We start from the raw sequence: 13,063 nt of genomic DNA on the forward strand, positions 1-13,063 counted from the left end.
ATATGTTTTATGCAATTGTATTTTCAGGTGCTATTTAATTTGTTTGCCTTGTTTGTGTTTTCAGATTCGCGAAAAGTAGCTCATTTGGATCAAAGGAGCAAAGGCATCCACAAGCTAGCGTTGGACCTAAGGTAGGCCCTAAAAACACTTGTTTGCTATTGTTTATTAAAGCATATTTAGAGAAAGATAGTGTCTAGTTGGTTTGCTTGTTATTAGGTCTTCTTTAGATTCTAGGAAGGTCTATCTTGTCCGCAAGATCGACTTATTCCGTGTGACAAAATGGCGACTCCACTGGGGACTTGATTGTTTTTCTTGCTTTTACTTTGACCTGAGAAACTGTATTTTTGTTTCTGTTTTTGACTTGATGATTGTAGGATTGGGTGGATTTAGTTAATTTTGAGTTATTTTTTATTTTTCATAGTTTTGGGAGAAGTACGCACCCTCTGAGTTAAGCACAGTGCGTACCTGTACGCACTTTTGCTTTGTGCACATGGCATGAACGCACCTGTGTAAATAGGCTGCCTGCATACCCTGTCAAAATTTTGAGAAATTTTAAATTTTTCTTTTTTTTATTAGTTTAGAAGTTGTTTATAGGTTTTAGCCATTCCCCAGACCTGTGTGTACCCTGTCAAAAAATTTCCTTGGTTTAATTTCACTAGTGTTAGGGTTTTAGGTGAAATTCCTAGGAGTTTTGCTTGTTGGGTTTGTTTTTTCATTTTGATTGTGTAGTGGCTCTGAGCTTAGAAGCTGTAGGGACTTCAGATCACCTTACTATCTACCAACCTTCTTATGAGTCTGACCATGTATGAAATCTCCCCTTGTTGAGGAATACGCTTTGTATTTTCTCATTTCAAAACTTCGAAAAGCTTGTATTTGAAAGTTTGGATTTTCATTTTTAAAAATAAAACGAAATTGGTTGTTCTTGATTGATTTGTGATTCTGCATAAATTAGTCCTTAGCTTGCATCTAGCTGAGTAAAACATCCTTAAAAAATACTTTTAGTAAACTTTGACTTCAAATAGGTTTTTATAGTTTGTAAATCTCAAAGTTAGTCATTTTCATTAGTTTTGAGTGTTTTGCAGAAAATATATTAAAAAAATCTCTTTTAGAAAAAGTTTGTTTTTTGTAGTGATTGAGTGCTTTGAAACGAAAAAGGGAAACTTTTGTGAAATAATTAGTTGTCTCGTTTTGAGTTCTTTGGAAAGGAAAAGCTCTTCTTTTAATTTGTTTAATTGGGAAATATTTGTGTTTTCAAAGTTTTTGCATTCTCAAACTCTTTCTTAGTTTAGAAGTTCATCGAAGAGGAAAAGATTGTTTAGATCATATTAGGTGCATTTTTAGTGATTTTGAGTTGAGTCTTCATACCACGAGTTTCATCTCCACACCTTTGGACTTAAACAAAAACCACTAGAATTAACGCTTAAAGTAAAATTCACCTAGAAACATTTTTATATCTAGGGTTCTGATACACCAACTTAGCTTAGGCTAGTGTCTTGGAGTAGGAGAGTAATTAACTCTCCAAGACAGTAAAAAAAACAAGTAGTTGTATCTTGTGGTAGGGAAGAAATCCAATTGTTGCATTTATGCTCTAGGAAAGCTCCTCTTAAAGGAGAAGCATGAGATCGTGTCCGAACCAGTGTGGGAATCAATCCTTCCTCATTGAAAACGACGCCAGATATTCACGTATTAAAAATGGTAAACCTCGGATTAACCATTGTTGAGGAGCCTGGGGTCACTTATTGGTAAACCTTGGATTATGTCAAGGAGCCTTCAAGGGGATTGAGCTTGCTACTCTTCCCTTGCATGCATATCAGATCATATACTATTCGCCCAGGTGTATTTGTCTCAGTTGGTAACCTTAGTGGCCATATTCTTTAGGACTCTTCCTGAGGTGATAGTGGTGGGAAGATCCCACTGTACCTAGAGCAGACGTCCGCTAGACTCACTTGGATTTTTTGGGGGGTTCACTTCACTCGAGACGGTTAAGTGGAGGAACTTGTGCCAGTCTATTCATTAAGCAAGTTTCCGGGGTAACTGTTCCAACCGCCATTTCTGTACTGAACTCTGCGACGTTGGATTTCATCACCAACTAGTGTTTTCGGTCCGGAAAGTTACTGTTTGTGTGTGTTTGATCTCCTAGATTCTTTAGGTGTGTGATTCAAATTTGTTTGGTTCTTTAGAGACTTTAGGTGCTTTTCATTGAGATTTTACTTTGTTTGCATGTGAAGTAGTTAAAAGTCTTTAACTGTGGCTGAATTACCAAGACAATCCCGTAGACTACGGGGCCAGTCTCCTGAGATTATAAACGTGGCTGAGTTACTAAGTAAGTCCCGTAGACTTCGGGGCCAACCTCCTGAGGAAGTACCGAGCCAACTTGAAGGCTTAAAAGTCCTCGTAACTCCTAGAGACAATAGAGTTAGGTCACCGGAAGAAGGAGAAGCTTCTTTGATAGTGCATCCTAATTTTCAAACGTTAGTAGCATAATATAATCCACAGTCAGTGTCTGTCTCTGAAATCGCTAGTAGCTTTTCATCAACTAGTGATATAGGTGAAGAACCCGAAATATCCGAGCCTAAAAGTGAATTTGCTGCTACTCCAACATTGGGGTTTGCTTCTCCAACTTTTAGTGGTCTTGGTTCACCTAGGGTAGAAAGCATAATCACTCAATATCTTCCTTCTGGACTTATTTCTATTGAAGAACTTTCTCTGGAAGAAGAAGAAGTAGGCATCCCTATCCCTGAAAATCAACCTGTCATTGAACTAAGGTAGCGTGAATCAATTTTTTACAGTCCACCTAGGAGTAGTTCTTGGTATCTTTCTTTGACTAATTATTTAGAAAACTCAGGGTTAAGTTTTTCACCACCTCGTGCTCCTTATCACTCAACACCTAGAGGTTTTTATACTCCCGTAAATATTTCAGGACAGTCGTCCATGTTTACTCAATCGCCTGAATCCTTTTTGTACAACAGTCCATCTATTCCCTCTGGGTATCAGTCTCTTTCTGGTACTTTTCTGGGAGCATCTCCTCAACCCATTGAGTAAGGGTTATTGACTGGAAGCAATGGTACAAAGTCGTTGAGCGTAGAAGACATTCTTATGATTTCAGGTTCTATTCCCAACCCTCAACCTCAACGTGGCCAGTTACCGCCTGGGGGGCAACCTCAAGGTACACAATTTGCATCTGGGGGGCAACCTCAAGGACAGTACAGACCTACAGGACAATACGTTCCTCAAGGTAAACCCCAGACTCAATATGTACCCCAAGGTCAACCCCAGACTCAATATGTACCCCAAGGTCAACCCCAGTATCAATTTATACCTCAAGGTCAACCCCAGTATCAGTATGTGCCTCAAGGGTATCAACCCCAAGGTCAATACTCTAACCAAGGTTTCCAACCACCCCAAGGTCAAACGTATGTTCAAAGGAACGAGAAATGTACCTTTCAATTATCAATCCTACCCTCAACCCGGTTATGGTCCTCAGTATTCTCAACCTGTTATGGGTCAGTACCCCGGAATGAATATAGTGTGGGATCCATCGCAAACCCAACAGGTGTTGCAGCCAAGTGTACAACTATCATCTCAAACTGGACAAACCCTAGTTTCTGGTACACCCCAGCAACCAGTCCAGTCTAACATTCAAACTTCTGTACCTTCAGTAGTTTCTCAGCCTGGGCCCAGTACACCTCGTACTCTGCCTCAAACGACTGCTACAACTGCTGCTACATCTGTTCAATCTACCCCAACTACTTCTGGAGTATCGAAAACTCCAGTTTCTATTGTTCCTGTATCTACTCCTCAGACATCTTTACCACCGTCTGGATCTACGATTCAAACTTCGGTTCAGATTCCTGTAGGACAACCTGGTTTAAGTACGGTTGTCACAAGTCAACCACAATTCACCTATCAACCGTACCAGGGACAGTTTCAATTCGGTCCTGCTATCCAGCAACCAGTTTATCAGTATCAACCGTACCCTGGGTACACTTATCAACAACCTCAACAACCCCACTACGGTCTGGTTAATCCTGGTTTTCTAGGAGGATACAATATCCCGAATGCGATTCCTATTCCTAATTATCCTGGATATCCTCCTCCTGGGGCTGGTCTCATGACCGAGAGTTTTAGGGATCCTAATCGGTAGTTATCGTTTATCACAACTTTGGACTTGCCTGACTTGTTGTGACTAACGAACGATCCCATTAATTATCTTCCGTTTTGGCCGCGAATGCCGAATAAGTTGCCCAGTGACATTCCCAAGTTCGAAGGTAAATCAGGAGAGGAGCCGTCGAACCATGTGATGACTTACCACCTCTGGTGTGCGTCTAACTCCATCACAGATGATTCAATCTGTCTTGGACTTTTCTAGCGCACTCTAATTGGTGTCGCGACCAAGTGGTACATTGAGTTACCATGAGGCACTTTTTATAATTTTAGTCAGTTAGCTACCTCGTTTTAAAATCATTTTTAGTTGCTATTCCGATATGAAAATGGCACGGAATTTTTAACTTTACTAAAACAATCGACATCCACGTACATTTCAGATCATATTCATGAGTGGAGACGTCGACGTCATTTAGTGAAGGTATTTATTCTGGATCAGATCTTGGTTGAGTGGTTTGTAAAATATTTGTTGCAAAAGATCACTGAAGATGTTGCTAAAGCGGGAGTGGTTACTGAGGAGAAAGTCATTGCTCAAGCACAGTACCTTGACTTGGTGTATACTCAGTCGGGTACGTTACACGAAAAAATCCCTGATCTTCCCAAGCAAAATCAAATCGCTGCAGCTCCTTCGGGATCTCATGCTGCCGATGGTATGATTGGCACGGTTAACACTAAAAGTAAGAAGAAGTCTTCCAAGAATTCTTCCCCTATCATAACCTTACCTGATTCCCCAACAGGAGATTCTTCTGCAAAGATTTCCACCGATATTCACGTTGTATAATCATCTACAGCCAAATCAAAATCCAGTGGGAAGAAGAAAGGGAAAAAGAAGAATAAAACAGACAAAAGTTCAAAGGAGAAACCTGAAAGTCCAATGACGAAAGCAAACCTCGTTATCCTTGTCTCATTTGTGACGATGAACATTTTACAAGAGACTGCCCTCATCGTGCAAAGGTTGCGAAAATTGTCAAGGGTTCCCAAACTCCTATTGTTTTGAAGGATCCTTTTCCGGCTCAAGACAGTAAGATGATAGGTTCATCCTCAAGTGCCAATGAAGAGCCCATACTGATGATGTCCCATGTTAGGATTGTGACTCGATCACAAGATTATGGTAGTAAGAGTCCTGTTGATGGTAAAGAAGCAGAATCTTCTCATTCTAATCTATCAACCTCAGCTCCCGGTTCCGATCCACTACAGATCGAGAAACCTAATCCAGACTTGGTAATCAAACTGCCCGCCAAGGGTATACTTCGAAAGTTAGCTTTCAATCCACATGCAAGAGCGGCTCAGAATTATAACATTGTTGAGGATTTAGCTGTTTCACTAATCCAGGTGGATATTGGTGGCCACCTGCCAAGTCCACCTGGACCCCCACCATTGTCTTTCTCAGCATTTTCAGTTTCCTTAATTGTAGCACAACTTACTATTTTTAGCAGTTTTTCGGGTCCTGAACTTCCGGAGCCGTTTTGAGGCCCTAAACGACGTTTTTTGGGGAATCCGGGGGCAACACGAGTCCATGGAATGGACTGGTGTTGATCGTTCCAACAATGATAGTGCTCGGATAGATCTTTCTAATGAGCTATTGTACGCATCAAACGGAGATCATATGCCAAAGTTACGACCCCGGGAAGTTGATGTACCAACTTACCCCCAAACGGGGCCCACAGTTTGGCGTTTCATCTCCTAGGGTTAGGTTTTGGAATGTTAAGGGTTTTTCCATTGTTTCTCAACAATAAATAGGCCTTCGAGCCTCATTGTAACACAGTTCAGAGGCATGTAGCCATCACATCTCTTCTCAGAGATAAGCTACCATCGCCCTAGCTAGTTTATTTCCATTTCTGTTTGTAAGCATATTTCAGTATTTTCCATTAATGAAATGAAGTATTATTTCCGCTGCATCTTTGTGTATATGGTTATCTCTGTAATTTGTTGCGTTTCTGTTTAAATCTGGATCAGTGGTATCAGAGCGGTCTGCTTTTTCTCTGTTTTTCTTTGCATGTCCCCAACAAGGTCGGGATATAAGGAGTTAGGGCTTGAACTGGTTGAACCTTTGCAAGACCAGCCTCGCAAATCCCGACGGCCTCCCATGGCGGACGAGAAGAAAGACGAGGGGGCAGGAGATCCCATCAAAATCTTGCTCGAAGAAGCGCTCGAGCGACAACGGAACGCGATGATGGACAGCTTTGCGCAGATCCTTCAGCGGCTACCCAGAAGCGGCGCATCGGCTTCCAGCAGCTCCTCTGGAAACGCCACACCCTTTAAGGTACAAGTTAATTTTGAAATCCCCATATTCGAGGGTCAGATAGACGCCGATGCCGTAGATAAATGGTTAAATCTGCTAGAGGGTTATTTTTCTGTTCATGAATTTTCGAGTCGGGAAAAGATTGTTTTTGCTCTTCTCAAAGCAGCCCCCCACGTCAAGGACTGGTGGGAAACCTACTGCGAGCAGAAGGATGAAAGTACTGGCTCACTATTTTCAGCCGCACCCACCTGGGATTCGTTCCGGGATGCCATCAAGGAGCAGTACTACCCTGTCGGAAGCTATGAGGATGAATACATAAAGTGGACCACGCTGCGGCAGGGAAGGGACCAAGACGTGCCGGAGTTCACCAATCTTTTCCATACCCTTCGCACAAAGTTGGGTATCAAGGATTCGGAGCAACATTTGATACTCAAATACCGTGGCTGCCTGCACAAGTACATCCAGGAAGAAATACAGTTCCTAAACATCCCCTCGCTCGGCGCAGCATACCGGTATGCCGTCAAGGTCGAGCAGAAGTTTAAACAAAAGAAGCGAGACTTTGGATCTGCGAATCCAAAGCAGGGGAAAGGTGCCCCTAAACCACAGAACAAAGGACAAAGCCAAGGCGGGACAGCCCAAGACAACCAGCCGAAGCTGCAAGCAAAGAGCAACGCCGCGAAGCCGAGAAAGGACACTGGAAAATGGTGCGAGTTCCATAAGAGCTCCACTCACAACACAAGTGAGTGTCGGGCCAAGCAGTCACTGGTGGCTGAGCTAAAGGTTTCAGAATCAGATGCATGTTCCGACTCTGAGTCAGAACCCGATAAGGGGTATGAAAAAGGGAAGCAGATCATTGATGCGGATCCCAGCGCCACTGTTGCTACCGCAAAGATCCAGAAAAATGAACCCGAAGATCCAGAGGAGGAGGAGCGTCTCTTCCACTCCCAGATGTGGGTAAAGGGCTCCCCGATACAGTTCATTGTTGATAGCGGGAGTCAAAAGAACCTCATTTCGGCAGAGGTCGTGAAGCGGTTGGGCTTACCGACCACAGCACATCCACAACCATACACCATTGGGTGGCTTCACCAAGGGCGAGATCTTCGCGTGAGCCAGCAGTGTCGCCTTCCATACAACATCAAGCCCTTCACGGATGAGGTATTGTGTGACATTGCTCCCCTTGAAGTTTGTGATGTATTACTAGGACAACCATACTTGTGGAAGCGACATGCTGTGTATGAATCAAGGCCCCGTGCTGTTATTATTACATTGGGAAATAAGTTGTTCAGGATACCAGAGGTAGCACCACCTGCCGCCATCTCTTTGATTACTGCAAAACAATGCAGTAAGATCATTTCCAAAACCAGGAAATTTGTTTTCCTGATGATACGCCCTCAAGGGAAGAAGAAGACAGTGGCCGCGGCCTCCAAACGGGGTCCCTCTGCACGGCAGCTACAGATGGACAAGATTGTGGAGGAGTACGAAGACATCTTCACCTCCCCGGCAGGGGTTCCTCTGCACTGTCAAGTCAAGCACTCCATCGATCTGACCCCAGGTGCGCCGCTACCCAATGGACCAATTTATCGGCGCTCCGTTCTGGAGAACAATGAAATCAAGAGGCAGATTCAGGAGCTCCTGCAGAAAGGTCACATCCGTCCGAGTTCTTCGCCCTGTGGGAGCCCGATAGTGTTGGTACAGAAGAAGGATGGGACGTGGAGACTCTGTATTGACTATCGGGCGCTGAACAAGATCACTGTCCGTAATAGGTACCCGATCCCGCGGATTGATGACCTCCTAGACCAACTAAAGGGGGCGAAATATTTCAGCAAGATCGATCTGAAGTCAGGATATCACCAGGTACCAATTGAACCCTCAGATGTGTGGAAGACTGCCTTCAAATCCAAGGAGGGCCTCTTCGAATGGTTGGTCATGCCTTTCGGATTGACGAATGCTCCTGCAACCTTTATGAGGCTAATGGATGACATCTTGCGGCCATTCACCAACTCCTTTGTAGTAGTATACTTGGATGACATTCTGATCTTCAGCCAGAGTTGGGAAGAGCACCTCCACCACATCCGACAGGTTCTCCAAACACTGCGGCAACACAAGCTATGTGCCAATTTGGAGAAATGCACTTTTGGCATGACCGAGGTTCAGTATCTGGGATACATCATTGATGAACAGGGGGTGCATGTCGATCCAGCCAAGGTCCAAGTCATTCGGGATTGGCCCTCTCCAACCACTCTAACAGAGCTCCGCAGCTTTCTAGGTCTTGCCAACTTCTACCGCAGGTTTGTGTTGGGATTTTCTCATATTTCTTGGCCCTTGAGTCAAGTCACCAAGGGCGGGGCGAAAGCAAAATTCTTTTGGTCTGAATCTCAACAGAAGGCATTCAGGGAGTTGAAGGATCGCCTCTGCACGGCACCAGTGCTCGCGTTACCAGATTTACAACAACCATTTGAGGTCGAGACAGATGCCTCTGACTATGCTATTGGGGCAGTCCTTACTCAACATGGACATCCAGTGGCATATCACAGTGAAACACTTTCAGACACAGTCCGGAAGTACCCCACTTATGATAAAGAGATGTATTCCATTGTACAGGCCTGCCGACAATGGAAGCATTACATTTTGGGGAAGGAAACGGTCATCCACACAGACCACCGACCTCTGCAGTTCATACAGACCCAAGGGAAATTGCAGAATGATCGCCATCAGAAGTGGTCTACATACCTGCAACAGTTTCACTTGAATATCAAGTATAAAAAGGGCAGCACCAATAATGTTGCAGATTGCCTCAGTCGACCACCGATCATGGCGCTAACCACCGTGCTCAACTCTTGCGGGCACGAGACTTCTGATTGGCCACTTCTCTACAAAAGCGACCCAGAATTCGGCCACACATACCAGACACTCTTGGAGGGTCGGCAGGTTGCAGATTTTCACCTCCAGGATGCCCTATTATGCCACCTCGGTCACCTTTGTGTTCCTTCAAGCGAGCGTGCCAAGATGATTTGGGAAGCACACTACAGTCGGGCTGCTGGGCATTTCGGGGTCGAGAAAACAGTGGCAGTACTGCAAAACTATTTCTATTGGCCGAATCTTCGACAGGATGTTGGGAAGTACATCCGATCATGTACTGCCTGTGCCATTGCCAAACCGACCATTAAGAAGCAAGGCCTCTATACCCCGTTGCCTACCCCTAGTCGACCTTGGGAATCCATCTCCATGGATTACATGTCAGGCCTTCCTTCCACTAAGCATGGAAATGACTGTGTTTTTGTGGTCGTCGACAGGTTCTCAAAGATGGCCATTATGATGGCCTGCAAGAAGAATATCACAGCAGAAGCCACTGCTAAACTCTTCTTTGAACGAGTGTGGGTGCACTTTGGGATCCCACAGTCTATCATCTCAGATCGGGACAGTCGGTTTCTCAGCACCTTTTGGTCCAGTCTCTGGTCAATGCTGGACACCAAACTCACGAAGTCCACAGCCTTCCATCCTCAAACTGATGGCCAGACAGAGGTTGTCAATAGGATGATTGTGCACATTCTGCGCATGTATAACTCAAAGCATCCACGCACATGGGACGAGAGCCTCCCCTACGTTCAGCACAGCTACAACCGAGCTCTTCACAGCTCCACTGGCCATAGCCCTTTTCAGGTGGGTTTGGGATTCCAGCCACTATGCCCCATTGATGTGGCCATGCCACTTGCAGCTACTCACATGAATTCAGCTCATGTCCAGTCCGAAACAGATAAGGCCACCAGCTTCATTGAGCGCATCCAACATATTCGCCAGCAGGTCCATGACATTCTTGAGAAATCAAATGCCAAGTACAAGCAGCGACATGATCAACATCGGGTGCCACACAAGTTTCAGGTGGGCGACAAAGTCTGGTTGCATTTGCAAAAGGAACGCCTTACTGGAGCCTATCGGAAATTGAGACCACTCCGATATGGTCCTTACACCATTACTAAGGCTATGGGAGACAATGCATTTGAGCTCAGCATTCCCCCATTCCTTGGCCTGCACCCAGTATTCAATGTGGACCGCCTTCGGCCATACTTTCCACCATTGCTAGACACATCCGACATTGCAGAACAGCTCAAACCCACAGAATTAAATCCAGATTGCATGGAACAAGCTGCAACTGATCGGATCATGGACACACAGATCAAGAACACTCGCCAACAGAATATCCAACTGTATCGAGTTGTCAAAGCGGGCCAACTCCTTCAGCAGGGCAAGTGGCTCACCAGGGAACAAGTTCAGCAGAAGTTTCCTCATCTCATGGAGGAGCTCAACGCAATGGGGACCATTGCTTCCTAAGGGGGGAGGAATGATCCAGGTGGATATTGGTGGCCACCTGCCAAGTCCACCTGGACCCCCACCATTGTCTTTCTCAGCATTTTCAGTTTCCTTAATTGTAGCACAACTTACTATTTTTAGCAGTTTTTCGGGTCCTGAACTTCCGGAGCCGTTTTGAGGCCCTAAACGACGTTTTTTGGGGAATCCGGGGGAAACACGAGTCCATGGAATGGACTGGTGTTTCCCATTCCAACAATGATAGTGCTCGGATAGATCTTTCTAATGAGCTATTGTACGCGTCAAACGGAGATCATATGCCAAAGTTACGACCCCGGGAAGTTGATGTACCAACTTACCCCCAAACGGGGCCCACAGTTTGGCGTTTCATCTCCTAGGGTTAGGTTTTGGAATGTTAAGGGTTTTTCCATTGTTTCTCAACAATAAATAGGCCTTCGAGCCTCATTGTATATGGTTATCTCTGTAATTTGTTGCGTTCCTGTTTAAATCCGGATCATTCACCCTCGGCAATGTCGGCTTTGGAAGTGTTGCAATCATGCCCAACACAACGAAAATTACTTTTGTCGGCTATAGGAGCTGTTGATGTTCAGGACCCAAGCCTAATAATTTTCAATCTAGAAAATGGTACACCACGTTTGGTCATCAAATGGCTTTCCAGATTCCATTGATAGTAAAAAACAGGCCTATTCATCGGACTGTAATTGAGGAGGGAGCCTCAACGTGTATTATGTCGCTACCAACCGAGCCTTTTTCTTGATGTGAGGTTGCAGGCTCGATGTACACCAAGTTTACCGCACCTAGGGCGATTTCCATTGCGACGAGACATGGAAACCCCAAATTCCCCGCACTTGGGATGCTTTCGACAAGGCGGTACATGGAATCCCCGGGTACCCTGCAATTTGGCGACCTCTGTCGAGGAGGGACCGGGAGACCCCATGTCGCGCTCCTATCCTAGTGGTAGTATTTCAACCACGCATAAGCGGGTGCGGCACCGCCGTACTTTTTCCTTTTACCAATACTTGAGTACACGGTCTGCGCCTACTTCAACACTCGATCAATTCTCCAGCAAGTGTTCTTAACAATGCAGTGAAAATAACTTACCATAAATTAATCTTCTTCAATTATTCTTTCAACCTGTCGTGTCGTGTGGTCGTGCTGCACTGGCCCGCGGCCTGCACGACACAACTCCACACCTGAACTGCGAACCTGTCCGCCCGAATTTCCCTTCCGCGGCACCCAAACTCTACCCGTCGGTGCGGTCCATAGTGAGGGTGCACGGCCCACATGCAGTGCGGCCTGCCTGCCCGGACGGTAACCCGCCCCGCTCTGCCTGCCCGCGCTACCAAGCCCGACCCGCCCTCTGTAATCCGCCCGCCGGTGCGGCCCTCTTACCCGCGTCCTTCTCTTCCTTCCGTTTTCGCCCAACTCCTTCCTTCGCACTTGTTCTGCGATGTGGAAGTTTGAGTTCGACATCCCTTCGTCGAACGCCATCCTCCTTGCTTATACGCATCCTTTCGCCCAGGGGCCGTGTCTCTCGAGGATAACAAGGGTCGGCTCCATCAACATGCATGCCCGGCTGACCTGCCACATAACCTCGACAGGCCCCATTCCGACGAACCGCCGCGTCCCTTCGTGTGCACCGTCGCACCCATGGGTCGGCTCCAACACCTCGCCGATTACACCCGTCGCCGCACGTCGCACACCTGCCTGCATCCTGACTCGTCCGCACATGGTCACCTCTTTCATCCGGGCACGCAACAAGGGTCGCCCGCGCGCCTTCCGTCGGTGGCTCGCCCATCGTGCAGGTATCAAGGGGCGTGCGCCATCCCCAACACGGCGCGAGCGACATGGGAACCCTGCGTGTCACGCCCCCAGGCCTACAGTACCCTTTCAGCCGTACTTGGCGAGGTGCGGCGCCACCGAACACTTCCTTTTCACCAATACTTATGTTCATGGACTACGCCTAACCATTAGTCTACTTAGTTTGTTTTTCGCAACCAAGTATTATTGTGTTTCCTTTATGCCAATGAACACATATACGCATAGGCAATTATCATCAGCAATTATACATGAAGAACACAATTGCACAGTGTAAAGGGAGGGGCAACTACCTGAATACAATATATTATTCAACTCCACAATGTTTACGGGGCTTTACAAGTATACTTGGGAAACACCAAGTTTCATACTTAGCCAATTTTACAAATAGGCAACACCTCCGTGTGCCAACCGAGTTCCTTGCCCGAGCTGGGCGGGCGCGCCCTCACACGAGCTGCCAACCGTACTCGTCGACCGAACCTCGTTTACCACTGCACGACGGGCGGGCGACCT

This window comes from Pinus tabuliformis, chromosome 2_2 (assembly GCF_031772625.1).
Source record: "Pinus tabuliformis cultivar Carrire ecotype Pingquan chromosome 2_2, CPIR1, whole genome shotgun sequence".
Classification (NCBI taxonomy): Eukaryota; Viridiplantae; Streptophyta; class Pinopsida; order Pinales; family Pinaceae; genus Pinus; species Pinus tabuliformis.